The sequence below is a fragment of the Taeniopygia guttata genome, chromosome 8, assembly GCF_048771995.1.
Source record: "Taeniopygia guttata chromosome 8, bTaeGut7.mat, whole genome shotgun sequence".
Lineage (NCBI taxonomy): Eukaryota > Metazoa > Chordata > Aves > Passeriformes > Estrildidae > Taeniopygia > Taeniopygia guttata.
The window spans coordinates 18,462,536-18,476,752 of NC_133033.1; positions in this window are offsets into that span (position 1 = coordinate 18,462,536).

Below are 14,217 nucleotides of genomic sequence, written 5' to 3' on the forward strand. Positions count from 1 at the left end.
GGCACAAAAAATAAACTTTGGGAAATTGAGTGAACAGTTGCTATAAAGATACAACTACCAGAGGAAGTAGTAATGCCATCATTTTTATGGCATTAAAGTTTCTTCATATAGCAATGCCAATACCTAACATGCTGAGTGCTGCTTCTACAATGACTAGACAGCGTCCAAATTGGATTTAAGCAAATTATTTACCTTACTAGGCATCCTAATGTTCAGTATTTCATTCCATTAGAGCAATTAAACTTTCAGCTAGCAAAAACAAAAAAAAAAGCAAACCCATAGAAATGAGAAAATTATCAGATTTTTCCCAGCTGACCTTGGCATTAATTACACAGCCAAAGCCAACAGTAAACTTAGGAAAGCCAGGTATGTTGTATTTTATACAACTTTAAACAATGCATGTCATCCAGACACGTTTTAATTATGCGCTCTCCAATTTATATCTCAATTTACAATAACATTGCAACTAGCAACTCCAGAAACAAGGATAATGTAAATGGGGATGCAGAGCAGATTTTATCATATAATCTTCCCCAAAGATAGAAAAAAACTTGGATGGAGATCTTTTCATTGTTTTGATACACAGCAATTTAATTCTGCACCAGTAACCAAATCTCAGTAGTTTTATGCAATTAATAGATTATTACAATAGATTATTACTACACAATATTTTCATTTCAGTTTTCAAGAAAAATACCACCAGTGTGGATGTTTTAAAGACCTGTTTTAAGTATTGGGGTAGTTATGCTACACAAAAGACTTCCACGGTCTAAAAATATCACTAAGCATATTAAAATATCCCCCAGAGAAAGGAAAGTTCAACTACATGTTCATGTCCTATAGGTACACAAGTCACTGTGCCCTCCCTTCTAGGACAGCCAGCAGGAAAGGTAAACCACAGAGCATTCACTGGCTACCAGGGATTTTCTTCTCCCTGCATTTTTCATGGTCAGGGCTGAAAAAGTCATTGCATTATAGAGAAGAGAAAAAAGCCTGGGAACCTCTTTGGGCTTTGAGCCAATTCCGGAAAAAACTATTCATGAATTAGTTTTCATCAGAGTATAGCTGACTTGGATCCTACTGTCCTTGATACTTTCTCTTCTTGCCTTTTTGTGCTTTGATCTATTTCTTATAAATAAAAGAGGCACTATGAAAAGCAGGGGAAATGGTACCTGCTTCTTGTGTAGGTTACCCCAATCAGTCAGTGCCAGCAGGGGAGGATGAGCAGAGAGGGGAGGTGACTCTTCCTGCACTGCCTGGGGTGACCCCCACAGCTCTTGCACACAGAACATTTCAGACATCTGGGTCTCTGTTACACAAATCTTTAACAGCCTGCTAAGGTGCAAATGCTTATAGGGTGTTACTGTTACTTATGAGAGCTAAGCTCAGAAATGTATTGGAAAGACTACAAGTAAAGAACATTTATTGAATTACTATGCTTTATCCATTTCAAAGCAGCAGAAACTTTCTAATGCCTGCCTTGTCAGTAGAGGACATTGAAAACTTTCATTAGCACTGTTAATGCTATTCATCAGCATCAGCTTGGTCTCTCTCAGTTGCATTGCTCTCAGTGAATGATTAATGTTGAAATCCTCTTCTCTTTAAATGTTTATCATCCTCTTAGATATGGCTGGAAGTTTAATTTCTCAGGGCATTGTCAAATAAAATGTGCTGCAGTTCTTGAAAGTTAAATACTACACAGATAACCAGAGCCTCCCCTGTTTCTAACAGCAGGCTATTCCTTTCTAGCGGTGACAGAACAGATCTGTATTATATCACATATATTTTTCATTGTAAAGCATTTCTAAAATGAATAATAGAAATTAGCAACTGCAAAGAATTGTGAAAGAATTGCTTCTATGAAAGGTAACTTCAATCCAAAAGTCCCTTAGAGGACCAACACAGTAAATGTAGGCTTATCAATATATGGCAATAAGTTTCACAAAGATTAGAATCTGGGTTGGTAAACTTGGCTATGTTCACAAAAGAAAAGAAGAATCTACTAGAATGGGAAACTCTCACATAGTTTCCCTCCATGCTTCTTGGCAGACAATTGATACATCAAATTCAGCAAGATTTTAAAATAAACAGTAATATTTTTTTCTGTTTGTGGAATGAGGCTAAGAGCACAGTCAGTCACTGAGCTGTCTTGTAAGATGATCTCTATAACATCCTGGACAAATGTAATGACAAAGACTGCCTAAGCAATTCACATCCTAGTTCAACTCATGCATTTCCCTAAGCAACTTCTTTGTGCCAGATGCCCTAAGAAATATGCAGGACAGTCAAAAGTATATTTTCCCAAAGTCAAAATGAGCCAAACAGCAACTTTTAATTGAAGGAGCAACTCTAAACCAAAGACAGTAAAAGCCACTGAAAGCTATGGAGTAGAGTTTTCAGTTATAGTTTATCTACTTATTTATCTTTTATTGACTCTCTATATAACTTCAATTCCATCCAAGATTTGTATTTATTTGTATATAAATTGTATCTATTTGATCCTGTCCTGGTATTTTATAATTATCTGTAGTATTTAAAGCACCACATTGTTTTGAAATTGATTTTTTTTTTTTTTGCAACATAACTAATAAAACAGCCTAATAAAACAGAATATATTTTGAAATTACTGTGAATATTTTTATTACTCTTACGGAAGATCTGCTATTATAATAATATTTATTCTTTCTGTAATTCCTTTTAGGATCTACATTTTGCATTCAAATTGTTATGCAAAGCTTTAAGGGCTAAATCATAGGAAAAAATCAAAAATATGTAATGGTATTATTAGAAATAAATCTGCATAGAATTTCAGAATTTTACTGCCTTGTTCATGTCTCACTGACAAAAAAGACAATTCTTACTCCACACCTAAAGGGAATTACAAGCCTAAGAAGGGAAATAAATAAACAAATAAATGAACACCAGAAACCATACTTTATTAATATAAGAGCAGATTCCAGTACACATATCTAGTCTTTCATTTCCGTGCAATATCTTTAAGGTCTATTAAAAAAAAAAAAAAAGAAAAAAGAAAAATCTAGATTGAAAGAAAAAATATATTTTCAGAGTTATAAATTCAAATAGAGATAATTTGAAAAGTTGATATTTTGAAGGCTAGCTATTTTGATAGGTGATGTGAAATACTCACTGTTGGCTTTCTAGTATTACCACAAATTCACATAACTAGTTTGAGCATCCTATGCTAGCAGGCTTACTGGCCAGTTCTTAAAACTGTTGAAAAGCAATTTAGATATTGGAAACAAAGAGAGAAAAAAAATAAAAGGACAAGAAAATTGTAGGATAAGGAAAATTGCACAAGAGAGATTATAAATTATGTCCTTCTTAGGCAGAAAATAAATCCTTAGAATCCAAAGGGTAAAGGAAAAACTAAGATTGACCTTCTGCTGTTGAATCAGCTCTAAATTGTCTGAGTCGCCTTGATTCTCAGCTACGAAAATACCCCTAATTCAGTAGAGACTAAATTGCATTAAGAACTCTACAGAGTGTAATGTCAGTCAGCATCTCCTGAGAAGCATGAAAATAAGATACTGCTTTATTGCTACAAAACATATCCCCCCAAAAAAAACCTAAAAAGGAAAAAGCCTGTCAGTGTATTTAAGCACAGTCCATAGCTCTCTGCTAAGAATTCAGAAGTTCCTTGCACATTAACATAAATTTTTCAAAAAATTTAGATATGTGGTTATGACATATGTGAAGTTCACAGAAGTCAATATTCTCATAGGTACATATATTAAAGCATCTGCCCACTGCCAGACACAGTAATATTCTAATTCCTTCATTCAGAAAAGGTAAGTTCAGGGATTTCTAAAAGTTAATACCAGTCGAATAAAATTATACCTTCTCTAGAGTACACTTATTGGCAGAAGTGGAAAAAAACCTGAAATATGGGGAAAAATTATAATATAGTTTAAATTACTAGATGATAATAACACAGTTATTCTAGTGTGAGCATTCCTAAGCCTAAAATTGCAGAAGTGTTAAAGACCAGGAAAAGTTTGCACCTGGTGACACTAAGAAGTTCCAAGTTGAGACCATTAGGTTTTGGGCAGTTAAGGCTGAGTCCAGCAGGCAGTCACAGGTAACTGCCTTGTCCCAGGTATTTCCCTAAAAGGCAGAGAGCTAAGCTTGCTTCACAGCTGCTACCTGGATATATGTTTCCAGCATACATGTTAGAAAAAGTACTTCACTTACACATGAGTTAAAACATCTCAGAGAAAAGACAAATATATTAGGTTTTGCATAACAATGTACAAGGCAGGGAAAACTCAGGTTAAAGGAAAGTTGAAAAATATCTTTCCTTTGGAATCAAAAGATATGGTCTGTCATAACAGCTGCATCAGTTGGTAGTGCTGGAGAAATTAACTTCTGATATTGCAGGTATCTTTAGGAGATAAATCTCAAAATCTAATACTTAAATGAACTTCTTTAATGAAAAAAAGTACTAGCAAGAAAACAATAAACAAATGTAACAACCTACCACTAGAATTCAATGATACAAACCAGAAGTCATAGAAGAGAGTGTATAAATGATGCCTTGAATTAGCAGAAGCTCCTAAAAGCAACAGAATGTAATAGATGTTTGTACAGCTCAGGTTCTGCACAGCCCAAATGTGTAGATTCAGGTTTGAGCTTGAAAAGCCTTACAGAACTTAAATTCTTTCCTCCAGCTTGGATAAGCAGATATAAACTTCTAGTTCTATCCACTAGGATCAACAGATTAAATGAGGTTCATTTCTTTGAATTGATTAATGAAAGAATCTGCAACAGAAGATAGAATACCCAGGTGCAACTTTTCTGCCATTTGTGAATTAAATAGAACAGAAATTTTTGGAAATACTGTGAGTAGTAATTTACAAGGCTATTTAGTGGAGAAAAACTGACATTCTGAAAAGTATAAAGCTTGTGCTACTGCACAAGAAGAATCAAGCAAACAGAGATCCTGGATTTCTTATCCCTGAAAGTTTCTGTACATTTGCTTAGATAAATTCTCTCACAAGGTTAGAAATTAATTAGGAAAAAATTTCACTAAATATTCTTTAAAAGAGCAAGAGCACAGAAAGTAGATCTACCTGTTATAACATCATTGCTTAGCAGATGAGCTATGCTCGTAAGCAAGCTCTAAGAAGTGCAGTAAACCTATTTCTGCCTTGTTGGAAGAGATAACTAGTCTCTGTATTCATCTCTCTACTGTAAATCACTCTGATGTCCACCTTTTTTTTCACTCCTAACCTGCAGACTACTCATGAAAAAGTAATATTTTTCTGAGGAGAGTTAAATAAAATTTGACTGACCTGTATGTAACCATTCCCTGCTGTAACTTCCAACAAGCACTTTCCCATCTCTTGCTGGGCTGAAGTACTTACTGGCCATCATACAGCTTTCACTGGCCCATGCTGTGCTGGCCCTGCTGAGCTCCAGCCATGAGTGCCAGACCAAGCCCTTGCTGAGGGCTAAGCCCCTCTTTAACCACTGCTGGAGAGCTCAGGAGAAAGTGCTGCTCGGACATCAGTGGCATGGAGAGCAACAGCATCTCAGACACAATTCCCTGAGAAGCAAGCTGGGACTTTATGTACAGTCCAGTGTCATATCCTGCACCCCATTTACACCTGCTCAAATACTCTGACAGTCAAGCCAATAAAGACTGGCAGACTTTCAGAAAAGAAAATTTATACTGGGTTCCATGCAAAACAAATATTTGAAATATTTGTTCAAGTCCACAGGCTGGCAAAGCCACACACAGTAGTCATTTAGTGTGCCTGTGCAAATAAACAGTTTCTCTGACAGATAGCCCAGTGTTACAAACTGCAAACACATCGGGTCCCTCCAAGCAATCATCACCAAATGAGCTACCACTGCTGCCACTGGCACCTCATGGCTGCTATTCCATTTTAATCATAGGAAGGACATAATGAGGCTTTTAAAGGAAGGCTGAGAAAGCTCACAGACCTTTTAATCACCCAAATACCTAAACCTGGATGTGCAAATTCTCCATACTTGTCCTATCTAGTTGCTTTAAAAAAAGAATCACACCATCACAGAATCACTAGGTTAGAAGAGACCTACAAGATCATCAAATACAACCCATGCTCTAACACCTCAACTAAACCTTGGTACCAAGTGCCACATCCAATCTTTTTTTAAACACATCCAGGGATGGTGACTCCACCACCTCCCCTGACAGACCATTCCAGAACTTGATCACTATTTCTGTAAAAAACTTTTTCCTAATATCTGAACTACAGCTGATACAACCTTTGGATCACCTTTTCCTCCTAGAGAACAATAAGAGGAAGTGATTGTAGAATACAATCTGCTACAACATATTTGTTGTTTTCTACCTGGGTATCTTATTAAATGTGGATGTAGAATTCTTATTCAGATTTTCCAGATTTGGCACAAGGCTAACTATTTCCCCCCAACATTCAGGAAGAGAAATCACATTTCCTAATCCCCATCTATAGGTCTAGCTGCTCTTTATGATCTCTCTAATTAATTTCATGGCACACTTATTTAATAGCATCATGACATCATCAGAGTTTTTGATCCCCTAATGCTTAGATGTGATGGCACAGAGGCCATGAGTCTTGCTGCTGTCTCACTGTGGCATTGCACAAGCAAGAACAGCCAATGGATCTGCAGTGATTTGTGTCACAATGGATCTCAAGCATCACTTGAAAACAGTGAACATAAATTGCCAAGTTACAAAACTTGCTGAAATTATGTGACAGAAATAATGCCAGACAATGAAGCAATTTTCTATTCACACAGAAATAACTTCCAGAATGTGCTGATAAAAAAAACCTTAAACACTTTAATTCAAACGGCAAAAACGTTCCATGACTCCATTGAGGATGAGAATTTCTCCAGGAAAGGTCATTTAAGTCATAATATTTACACCATAAAAAACTTCTGCTTGACATGCTGCTATATTCTCCCTCAATTTATGACATCTCCCACTCTCCATTTATCAGATAACTCCAAATGTATCACAAAAGGATCTGTGCATCCCACAGGAATGAAAGCACTGCTTTCTCAGTACCAGAATGAGGTAAGGAGATGGGTACCAAGATGCAGAGACTAGGAATTAGGTTCATGGGGAAATCTTAAAACTTCTCAAGTTTTTCTTGTGAAGTCTAACACTAAGCACCACTGAAATTTCTAGAACAGCTGGTGCCTGAAATGCAGGGATAACAGTGTTGAATAGCCTCTGCAGGAAGGCCCAAGTGGGTGTTCAGGACGGTGCATGAGTCTGCGGCTAAGCAGAAAACTGAATGCAAATGCCCCACTCTCACTCAGCCTAAGAAATGTTTATCTGAAGAGGTTCCACTGTGGTCTACAGTCCACAGAATCCAATGGTACCAGTGTGCGCATGCAGGTCAGGAAAGACTGCTGAAAATACAGCTTAATCATTTCCCTCAGGCTCCCTCATACCAAGTCAGCTGGCAACCTGAGAAGAACCATTAGTATTTTTCTTTATAATTAGCATGCACTAAAAGATAAGAATAATGTTGCTGGAATTTTTTTGTGTGATCCAAATGTTTTGGACATAGAAATGGCTTAAAATAAAGAGGAAGAAAACCTCTGCCAATATAAATAAGCACAACTATCCTAAACTGAGTTACCCTGTAAAACCTGACTATGGAGAGTTGCATTCTCCTTCATAGCAATATTTTATTGGACACCCCAAGATATGCAACTCTCAAATGTAAAGTGCTTTTAGAACAAAAATAATTGCAGACTTAGAGAGTATTATTAAGATTTAATCACCAAAATTATGGGTCCAGGCCAGAGGTACTTCACTTCCCTGCATTCTTCCACTTCAGAACATCACAATTACTAAAAATTTAATTGCAGGTATAGAGACTCCATTCCCTCTCATGAAAGAATATTATAGGGACAGGAATTTTGTTCCCAGCTGCCACAAGCAATTGCTAGCAGAGAGCAGCCCATAAACATAAACAGTTGCTGAGAGTATTTTATTAAAAAATACACCCAAGAACTTCACAATGTATCTACTATATTTTCCTACCTCAACTAATATGGAGCATGGCAACATCACGTGGCTTCTCTGAGGCTGGCACCTGCTGCTCGAAATCATCTTCACCTGTGAAGGAAACACAGGTTATTGTGTCCATCTGTCACAAGCTGGCCTTGTTCATAATAATGTGCTGACAGTAAACTAGAAAAGGCTTATGTAAAACACATATTTGTACCAAAATAAGGAGTGGTGAGCATTACATCAGGGAAGAGGACTGGTCATGTGCACTTCTTTATTCCAGTCTGAAAGATCTTCAAGTTAGTTTAGATTTTACTAGTTCTTTACATAGATTAAAGCCATTTTTGTTCCAAATAATAGTATCTATACTAAGATTTGTACTTAAAATTTTACTCATTATATGCCTGCATACATCAACAAAACAATTCCTTTATCTCTTTTTGGCAGAGCTTTTCTAATTCTATTGACTTCAAAGAAACTTAAGCATGTTCTTAAAGTATAAACAAGAGGACTTTGGTGAAGAGGCATTAATTTAAGCTTAAAGGTTTTCAAAATTTAAATTTTAATCTATCAGACTTCTACAGAAGCACAGGAACACAGGACTAAAAGGAAGTGCCAAGCTGTGAAGTTGTGTTGTGCAACCTCAGAACAGTGGATCTTTGGTTCTTAAGGATCCACAGAATCCTTACTCTCAACACTGCACCTACAAAAACATTCCTGTTCTCTTACAAGAAAATTAGGATCTGTTGTTAAACTTAAGCAATAACTGCCTGAAAGAAAAACTACTAATCTCTGCTACAGGAAAAAGTACTGTGGATGTAATGATATTAGAAAACAGCCCATGACTGATATAGTAAATTGACTAAAATCTCTGGAGAAGTTAGAATCTTCAAGAATTAGAAAACTTCTAAATGCTTAGTAGTCCCTCTAGATTGCTCTCTTCTTCCTTAAAAACATCTGATATAACAAATATAACCACTATTTCTCTGATGATTTAATTTTTAAAACTCTGCTTTAAAAGCTTCCCTCTAGGCTCTTCCCAAAAGATACTGAAATAGTCCATTAGCTCTCTTCTGCTTTCCCCAACTGTTCCCCTCACTGTTCTTCACTTATGTCTCATCATTTACACATTTTTTATGCTCTCTCCTTCTGGTGTCCCTGTGCTCTCCCTCCAGTTTCTCCTTAATCTTTCACATACTCCCTTTCCCGCATTCCATTTCTTGCATGTAGCACATTTTTCAACCTCTTGCATCTCCTTCTCTCTTTCTTCCATGGCCTCACAAATTCATCTTTGATTCCTTCTCTTCCTCTGATGCTTTAGTAAACTGCAGCTGACCCTTTCTCCCTCTCATGCTCTGCCTGTGCATGTGCATACTTCACACAGGGCTTGGGGCTCAGCAGTCCAGGAGTGAGCAGATTAAATAGAAGAGAAGGCTATGCTTCCAAGCAATATCAAAAAACCAAAATGCTCTGTGTGTACAGCCTGGCTCCCAGCAATGCACTGACCATCTCTGATGCTCTTCTGCCCTCATGAAGGTGGCTGGAGGAACCTGACATTGTGCATCCCTCCTCCTATGAGGGAGTCAGTAGCAATGTGAAGCAGAGCGATTGCTCAGCTCTGTGAGGCTTAGGCATGTACCAGACAGGTCTCACTGGGAGCTGGGAGAATTTTAGCTGTGACCCTGTCACTCTGGGAATTTTTAGCCCTGTCTTTAGTGCTATAAAACACAGCTGCAATTATCTGCATTCAGCTTGTGTTTATTCAAAGCAAGAAAAAAACGTGCTTCATAAGCAAGCAAATATGACATATGTTCTTGAAATTTCTCCCAGATTGTTAGAGGCTGAACTTATTTATCAAGTAAATAGAAAATGTTGTTCTACTGTTGTTAAATTCACTTTTATGAATCCAGGGCCAAACTCTGCTGTTCACATTCCTTTCAAATCCTCTCTCAGGCAAGAGTCCCAGAGACTCCTTGACAATCCATTATACAGTTACATAACACAACCATTAATACTGCACATGGAGATGTGCATGCACAGCTACTGCACATTGGGACTATAGGCTCAGTTCATTAAAGAGACACCAACATAGCACTTATTTATTATTTATTGAGTGCTAACAATACATTGAAATAAAGGGAACAAGCTCTGAGAATTAAGGACCAATATGTGTCAGCTCTTCAGCCATTAGCTCAAGAATAAAAAGGGTCTAAGATCTATCTTCTCCAGAATAGCACCAAAGGAGCAATGTGTTTTTGTTAACGTTGCGTAAGTACTGCAGATGTGTGCTGGCCAGTGTCAAAAGCTCCCAGTGCACTCAAATGGGGATGAACCCTATAGCCTGAGATGTATCCCAGATTTTTTTTCCCATAGCATTGAGGTAGGCACTGGTCAGAGCCTGGAACACTCTTTACACAGGATAAACATACATAATACATGAAATTGCCTTTCCAGAGGTTGCTGCTATGAGTTTGGAGAGAGATGAGTGAGCCTGAATGAGACATCAAGAAGCCATCTGTGAGAGTATGGCTGAAATGTTACAAGCATCCCTATAAATATCTCTCAATACGGAACTAGTTCTGTTTTAGTGATAAGAAGTCTTTTTATGTAAGTAGTTACTAGGCAGCCTATGAAACATTTTCTCTGGCAGTACCCCACTGTATGCATTAGGCAGCCTGTCTCCCTTGAGCTGCTGTTCTGGGGGCATGCCTAACAGCCTACAAGATCCCTCTCCAGACAAGCCTACCCCTAGCACGTATCATCACCAATCTGCCTCACTGCCAGGGTAGAGCGTCGTATTCACAGCTGCGCTGGTTTGGGAAGAGACAAGCACACACCTCCAGGAGGAGCTCTGGACAAGAGCATTTGGCTGAGCAGCAGCAGCTCTGAACGATGGCAGCATGGGAGCCAAGGGTGAGTTTCACACTTGGCAGCTGTAGGCTAAACGTCCTCACTTAGTACAGTTGATGCAAACCTGTTCTCGGTGTTTCTGATCCCATTTGGATCGAAACTCAAAAATTTATACCTCTCCTCAACATGAGACAATTGCACTCATGTTTCTAGGGTAGGGTTTTCACAGAACCATAGAATCATTCAGTTTGGAAGAGACCTTTAAGACATCAAGTCCAACCATCAACCTGGCACTATGATTGCAACCCCTGAACAACCAGCTCTTAGCTCCTGTAAAGGGGGTGGGAACTGGGCAGCAAGGCCAGGGCCACAACAGCTGAATATTTTTACAAAAAAAGTGGTCACTGCTCTGCAAAGGGCCTAGAAATCAATTCTATGGGCAATTTCTAGGCATATCTACTAACTCAGGTACTTCAGATGCACAAGGAGACATCCTCTTACGATGTAACATCAGCAATGAGCTCTGGGAAACTTTCAACAGCTTTCAATGCAAAAAGATGCCCAGATTTAATTACTTCCAATTCACTAGGAAATAGAGGAGGAAGTACTTGTGCTCATAGCTTGAATATGACTTCAAGGGATTTATTTAATACTGCATTTCACAGCCAGAAAAATTAACTCAAATATCCTTAGTTGTGAAATGGAGTTCCCTAATCTCACTATTTTGCTACTTCGGTTATCCATGGTTGCCATTTGTATGTCCATTTTCTGGCATTTTTGGTGAAAGATAGTGTATTATACAAGTTCCAAGCAGATCTAAGGCACTACCATATGATTACTAGCTGTCTATTTCATCACAGGTTTCCCTTAGGATATATCTAGGAATATATTCTATTTCATTAGTCTCTTCCTATTTGTGGGTGAAGTTCACATATACCAATGAAAAAGTGCTTACCAATTATCAAGAAATGTAAGATATGCTCTAACCTTAAAAAAAGAAATTCAAATAAAGCTCACTAGAACTATCAGTAGCACTTATGCTCCCCAGTGTGGTAAAAATGTAGTGGCTTGTGAGAAGGTAAGCAGAGAAAGTGTCTGTGGAACGTTGAATTAGTCAAGGAAAAAGGAAATAAGGTCACTGTGTTGTGAAGAAAATCTCCATGGTAAAAAATAATTTCTATGTGCTAAATCTATGTAGTCTTCGTAGAGATAATGGAGAACAATGAAGATTATGACATTTTAATGTAGAGAAGAAATATAAAAAAGGTTGATACTTTCCTCTGAATTACTGACATTTCTATCTCCCATTTGTATCATATCTATCTATTTATCATCAATATCTATTTGTTAGGAGGGCAAATGTTCTGCATGAATATAATGCAGGAGAGCTTAGAGTATGTGGGCTAATGAGTATTTGTATACATTTTGATCAATTTTCTAAGGTGAACCAACTGAGGAATTCCTGGAAGGTTCAGATTTCCTGCCCAGCTTATAATCAACACATTGAAATACATAAATTGGTCTGGGCGTGGCAGGAGCTGCCTGTGGAAGCCTTCAGGACAGTCGAAGATTCCCTCCAAGACAGTCCCTGTATTAATTAGTTAAACACATAGCTGTGAAGGTGGCTAAGAATTCATTCAACCACTTTATCTCATGTTAGCTCATTGTTTAAATCGTCCATGATTTTGTCTCTGCAGTTGGCTGGATTGAGGTTTGCTGCAGCCCCCAGTGGTGGCAGATTGGTGAGCACAAAGGCACAGCCCTGACACCCAGCTACACAAGAATTAGATTGATGGGCAAACCTGAGGAGTTTCAGACTTACTACTTAGATTTCATGGCTCTTGCTCCTGCTGAATGTCATTGGGGTGAGAAAAAAAGTTAAAGTTAATTTTTACAGTAATTGATACTCTACTTATGAAAACTGCTGTTAGTGAAGATCTTCCTTTTGATTTTCATCTGTGTGCCAGCTATCTCTCAGTTCCATGCACATGCACAGGGACAGGTGCTTTTTCAAACACTACTCAGGCTTTGACAGATAACGAAGTGTTCATTCTTATATCAGAAAGAATTCTTACATGATCTAAAACTGGCAAAAATCAGCCTTAGCTGATTTTTTAGCTTCGCTAAGGCTGAAAAAAAATGATCAGAGAAAAATACTGTAATAACCTGAACCATATTCATGGTGGAAATACTGAAATGTATATTCAGAACAATCTTTGGAGGACAAGAGTTCATCAAGTTATTCCACATATTCACACTTTGATTTCTCTTTCTCCAAGAGGATTTCTCTTACATTTTAAGCTTGGTGCTGCAGTAACTAAAAGTCCCTTTTTTCTGACATGCATATTAGTTGTGGTCCCAGGGTATAAGGACAGAGGACAGACAGAGCAGTGGGAAGCTAACTGTGAACAGGAAAGGCATTCTTTGAATAACTGACAGAACAGAGATGAGTCTGGTATGTAATGTAACCTGAATATCAAACCAAACTACAGAATATCAAAGAACACATCTGCAGATAGGACTGATAAACCAGAGAACTTTGTACACTAATTTCTATAGCTTTTCATGTAAAATGCTAGGGAGTTTGTTCTGAGCTAAATGTATGACATTTCCAAATTGCTTTTCTCTTACACAAAATACCGCAAAGTGAAAATTTAAAAATGATGGTCCCTTCAAGCTTTAGATCTGCCAGAGAAACACATGAGAGGCATTTCTCTCCAATAGGAGAGAGAGTTTGTCTCTATATACATAACAGAAAAAAGGAACATAAGAAACACAGCACATACACATCACATCTGATGGTAAAGATGCCGGGGGAGAATTAGTTATTTATGATAACTTGGATGAAGCTCATACAGATAGAGTCAGCATTTAATGTATTTTCAGAAGTAAAGTGTGAAACCAATGACATACAAAATGTGCAATAATAGGTTGCTATCAGCTGAGAGACACATGAGAGAGAATAGTTGCAAATCAGCCTGATTAGAGCAGGGAATGATACACTTGGCTGCTTTTGCTACCTGAAAATTCATGAGTGCCACTAACTGGTGAACCTTAGTAATGAACACAGATGCTCTTTCCCTCTGAAGCCCAGGGCATTTACTCTCTTTGCCACTTCCTTGAAATAACCTTCCACCTCACAAGCGTATTAATCCATAAGCAACAAGGTCCCTGTAACATCTGCCAGGTTGTCAGTGATTGCCAACACACAGCAACATCTACGTCAAGGGTAAATGAAATATGGGGGAAATGTCACCAGCAGATTGGAAGCAGTGCAACATATACCAACAGAGTATTTTCCCCAGTGACTTCCACATAGGTTGCACAAATGTTTTATTTCTTCATTCTTT